The sequence below is a fragment of the Mus caroli genome, chromosome 3 (assembly GCF_900094665.2).
Source record: "Mus caroli chromosome 3, CAROLI_EIJ_v1.1, whole genome shotgun sequence".
NCBI classification, from domain to species: domain Eukaryota; kingdom Metazoa; phylum Chordata; class Mammalia; order Rodentia; family Muridae; genus Mus; species Mus caroli.
The window spans coordinates 31,097,428-31,103,357 of record NC_034572.1 but is presented as its reverse complement, the minus strand read 5'-3'; positions in this window follow the sequence as shown (position 1 = coordinate 31,103,357).

Below are 5,930 nucleotides of genomic sequence, written 5' to 3'. Positions count from 1 at the left end.
CAAAGTTTGGAGCTGTGACGAAAGGATGGACCATCTAGTGATTGCCATATCCAGGGATCCATCCCATGATCAGCTTCCAAACGCTGACACCATTGCATACACTAGCAAGATTTTGATGAAAGTACCCAGATATAGCAGTCTCTTGCAAGACTATGCCGCGGCCTAGCAAACACAGAAGTGGATGCTCACAGTCAGCTATTGGATGGATCACAGGGCTCCTAATAGAGGAGCTAGAGAAAGTACCCAAGGAGCTAAAGGGATCTGCAATCCTATAGATGGAACAACATTATGAACTAACCAGCTCTTGACTCTAGCTGCATATGTATCAAAAGCCTAGTCGGCCATCACTGGAAAGAGAGGCCCATTGGTCAGCAAACTTTATATGCCTCAGTACAGGGGAACGCCAGGGCCAAAAAGTGGGAGTGGTTGGGTAGGGGAGTGGGGGGATGGGTATGGGGGACTTTTGGGATAGCATTGGAAATGTAAATGAGGAAAATACCTAATAAAAAAGTGAAAAATAAAAGAGAGTCATTATGGACATAAGTCGTTCTCAGACTTGATGCTTCTTAATTCTGCAGGGGGCTCTTCCTACATCCCATGCCCACACCCATCCCCTTCAGGTATGACAGTGCCTCAGGAAGGCAGGTCTGGATGCCAGACTTGGTAAGGTTCCCTTGACAACCTCAATGTTTGAGAACTGCTGAATATAGTTTTTATTAAATTATTATTCTCTCTCATATTACATCCCAAACACAGTTTTTCCTAATCCCCCCCCAGATCCACTCCTCTGTTTTAGGTAGTTTTATTTTTATTTAATTTTTTAAAAAATCTTTTAAAATGGGAACAGTTGTTATCTTATTTCGATTTAGCAGATAGGACAGAGTAACATAACAATTTTTCCCTGTTGTCATAAATATTATCCTTATTACCTCCATTTTCTGAGTATTCTATAAAAATAATCTTCCCTAAGATACTATGTGATCTCCATGTCACAAATGGTTAAAAAATCAAACAAACAAACAAAACCAAGGGTCAGAAATAAAATAGCTTGATAGCGTGCGCATGCATGTGCACACACTCACACACATATATACACTTTTCTATATCCGTTTGCCTCTTAGTCCCTCTTACTCTGTCTCTGAGTCCATTCCTGTGCATTCATGGAGTAGCTGCAACCTTCACAGCATTCGGTGAGTACTTTTTTTTTAATGAGGAAGAATACTTCTGAGTGTTCTACATACAGAAATGTACAGGCATGTCCACACACAAAACACAGCTCTCAAATAAGAGATAATTATTCTAAAGTCATTTTGAGGGTTAGTTCTAACATGGAGGTGGGCAAAAAATGGCTCTTCAGGGGCTAAAGTTAACTCAAGGTATGGTAATTAGCTTCTTTCCAGGACCCTTGTTTTCAGAGGTCATTACAAGCTTCCTTGTTATGACCTTGTTCCACTCTTAATAGCAGTGACCTGATCTGCTGCCATTTCTTTGTATTATTATATTTTTGAATAAACTTTATTTTCAGCCTTAGGTCATGGAACTTGCATATTGCTATTCTACACCACTAGCTTCCTTCCTCCCGTGCTTATTTTCCTCTTAGCATCCTTAGTTGGCCTTCTTTAGCATCTAATTTTCACAGGAAAAAAAAATAGTGATTCCTCGACCCTCAGGACATGGGAGAGAATTTGCTCTCTTCCCATGTGCAGGAGGTGGTGGCGGGAGGGTCTGTGCTAGGCAGACTTGAGGAGTGACTCCAACTGCTCCCTTCTACTTAGAGTCTGCAGGTGCCTTCAGTTTATGGAGAGATGAATGTATTATAAGTCGTACGTGCATTCAGCACACCTACCAAATAGTGTAGGTTAGCCACCCAGAATGCTAGCCAGGGTAGTTTATTCTCACCATTGTGTGGCAGCCTAGGAGCTTGGCTCCCTTCACACTGGCCAACTCCGAGAGAGGATCACACTGCTTGATCACTAGGCAGGAAAAGATCAAGAGTCAGAATTCAACATACAGATTGTCCTACCCATGTGTTGCTTCCTCAGCATCGTGAGAGCCATCTGGCATCTCCAATCCTGCCTTATGAAGAGTGGTTTGTTTCTGAAGTGAAGGCCTGTGAGGTGAAGCTTTCTAGCTACAGCTGAGCTGATGCCTGTTAAACTTGGCTATGATACCAGGAGCCATCCTTCCTTAATGGGACACATAAAAATCCACTCAATGTGAAGGAACTTGTAGTGTGCAGTCCTTGATCTTCATCTGCACTTTGGTCCACTCAGCATGCCAATGCATTTCACTGATGACACTCTATCTATTATTGTAGTTTCTGCATTTACCTTTGTGTTCAAACCTGGCAGAGATTGAATCTCAATCAATGCTCTTTTCCTTTTTTTTTTTTTTTTTTTTGAGACAGGGTTTCTCTGTGCAGCCCTTGCTGTCCTGGAACTTGCTCTGTAAACCAGGCTGGCCTTGAATACTGCCTACCTCTACCTCCAGAGTGCTGGGATCAAAGCTATGTGCTACCACACCCAGGTCTCCCCCTAAGCCCCATGGTGTTTTCCCAAGCCCTACTGATCCCCCTGATACCCATTGCCTCTTGGACCTATGTCTAGGTTACTGTGAAGTGGTGTTCATTTAATTAATCATTTAATTGAAATCATTAATGTGAGCAGTTGCATAATAAAGCTGCTTTCTGGTAAATAAATGAGGAGTGGTTAAAAATCATTTATGTGTATGAATACTTTGGCTGCATGTATGCCTATGTACTGCATGTGTGCTTAGTGCCTGAGGAGGCCAAGAAGAAGGCATCAGGTCCCCCAGAACTGAAGTTATACACAGTTGTGAGCTGCTATGAGGGACCTGATACTCAAGCCTGAGTCCTCTAGACAAGATGGTACTGTTAACCACTGCACCATCTCTCTAGCCCCTCACAGGGGGAAAATTTTAATAGCATTAAAACATTTTCTTCCATTTTTCAGTATCAAAATCAAAGCCTTCTGTAAAGTCTGTAACTGGTTTTTGCCTTTGACAGAAGAAATAATAATAGCCACTGTAAACAACTCTTTGTTACGTGCTATACTGAACCTTTAATATAGTCCTTTAGTTACCATCTAGAATAAAATGTTAAGTACATGTTATAGCCCCCAGATTGTGGGGGTTTTGTTTGGTTTTTGTTTTAATGCTTAAATGTTAAGAAACTCCCTTGGAACTTTCAGTTAACACAATAAAAGTAGGGTTGATGGGTAAAGAAGTAGTCGCTGGCTGCAGCATTAGTCTAGCTACACTAGAAAGAGAGAAAAGGGGCAAAGGTACAATGGCCCCCAGGGGCTCATATATTCTAATGCTTAGTCAGCTGTGAGAGGCACTATTTGAAAGATTTGGAGGTATGGCTGTGTTGGAGAAAGTGTGTCAGTGGAGTTAGGCTTTGAGGTTTCAAAACCTCAAGCCAAGCCCAGTGTCTCTCTCTACTACCTGGGGATTCAAATATAGAACTCTCTGCCACCATGTCTGCCTATGTCCACTATGCTCCCCGTCATGAGGATAACAGATGAAACCTCTGAAACTGTAAGCAAGCCCTGATTAAAGGCTTTCTTTTATAAGAGTTGCCGTGGTCATGGTGTGTCTTCACAGCAACAGAAGACAAAAGGATGCTAATCTATCAAGGTGTTACCAGATGGTCTCACACTCTTGCTGCCAAAACCTCAAGCCACTCCCACCACCGTAATTCACTTCTATGGTGCACGGTGTCCTCAAATTCTGAGCCAAAGTGAATCCTTCCTTATGATATTTCTTATTAGGTTTTTGGTCACAGAAACAAGAAAAGAAGCTAATACAGAAAATAGGTGGCAAGAACGAGAGTATTTGCTGTGACAAACCCGGCCTTTTGAAATGGTTTGTGGGAGAAATAATGCACTTAGAGATGTGGGCTGAAGAAGCCCTACAATGCTATAAACAAAATTTAATGAACCACTGTGGTAGGAGCTTGGAATACTGCAGTGACTAGAGAAATTCAGACACTGGAGAGCTGGCTCCTCAGAGTTCAGAAGCTGATAAGAGCTGCCATTAAAAACTGGGCTGAATGCCATTCCTGAGTTGAGATTAAGTTGTGGTCTGGTCTAAGTAACTACATAGTTAGTATATAAAGCTTTTGCTTTCTTTCTCTAGCCCCTCACAGGGGGAAAGTTTTAATAGCATTAAAACATTTTCTTCCATTTTTCAGTATCAAAATCAAAGCCTTCTGTAAAGTCTGTAACTGGTTTTTGCCTTTGACAGAAGAAATAATAATAGCCATTGTAAACAACTCTTTGTTACGTGCTATACTGAACCTTTAATATAGTCCTTTAGTTACCATCTAGAATAAAATGTTAAGTACATGTTATAGCCCCCAGATTGTGGGGGTTTTGTTTGGTTTGTGTTTTGTTTGGTTTTGTTTGTTTGGCACTCTCAAAGAGTGCCACCAGCTGGGGACCAAATATTCAACCATCTGGGGCTATGGGGGCCATTTTCATTCAAGCCACCACAGTATACAAGAGAGATGCTGGGACATCTTCACTTATTGTGGCACTACTTACAAGGGCCATTTTGGATCAGCTTAGATTTCCTTCAGTAAATGAATGAATAAGGTGGTCTATATGGCCCATGGGACCCTATTTATAAAAAAGAATGATATTACATCATTTGTAGGCAAGTGAATAAAACTGGAGATCATTACACTCAGAAAAAAATAAGCCAGTCACAAACAGAATATAAGAGATAGAAGAGAGAATCTCTGGGGCAGAAGATATCATAGAAAACATGGACACAATAGTCAGAGAAAATGCAAAATGCAAAAAGCTCCTAACCGAAAACATTCAGGAAATCCAGGGCACAATGAGAAGATGAAACCTAAGGATAATAGGTATAGAAGAGAGTGATTATTCCCAACTTAAAGGGTCAGTAAATATGTACAACAAAATTATAGAAGAAAACTTCCCTAACCTAAAGAAAGAAATGCCCATGAACATACAAGAAGCCTACAGAACTCCAAATAGACTGGCCCAGAAAAAATTTCCTCTCATTACATAATAATGAAAACAACAAATGCACTAAACAAAGAAAGAATATTAAAAGCACTAAGGGAAAAAAAATCAAGTAACATGTAAAGGCAGACCTATCAGAATTACACCAGACTTCTCACCAGAGACTATGAAAGCCAGAAGATCCTGGGCATATGTCATACAGACCCTAAGAGAACACAAATGCCAGCCCAGGTTACTATACCCAGCAAAACTTCAATTACCATAGACAGAGAAACCAAGATATTCCATGACAAAACCAAATTTACACAATATCTTTCCACAAATCCAGCCCTACAAAGGATAAGAGATGGAAAACACCAACAAAAGGAGGGAAACTATGCCCTAGAAAAAGTAAGAAAGTAATCTTTCAACAAACCCAAAAGAAGATAGCCACACAAACATAATTCCACCTCTAACAACAAAAATAACAGGAAGTAATAATCACTTTTGCTTAATATCTCTTAACATCAATGGACACAATTCCCCAAGAAAAAGACATAGACTAACAGACTAGATACATAAATAGGACCCAACATGTTGCTGCATACAGAAAATGCACCTCAGTGACAAAGAAAGACACTACCTCAGAGTAAAAGGCTGGAAAACAATTTTCCAAGCAGATGTTCCTAAGAAACAAGCTGGAGTAGCCATTCTAATATCAAATAAAATCTACTTTCAACCAAAAGTTATCAAAAAGGATAGGGAAGGACACTTCATATTCATCAAAGGAAAAATCTATGAAGATGAACTCTCAATTCTGAACATCTATGCTCCAAATGCAAGGGCACCCACATTCATCAAAGAAACTTTACTAAAGTTCAAAGCACGCATCAAACCTCACACATTAATAGTGGGAGACTTGAACACCCCTCTCTCAGC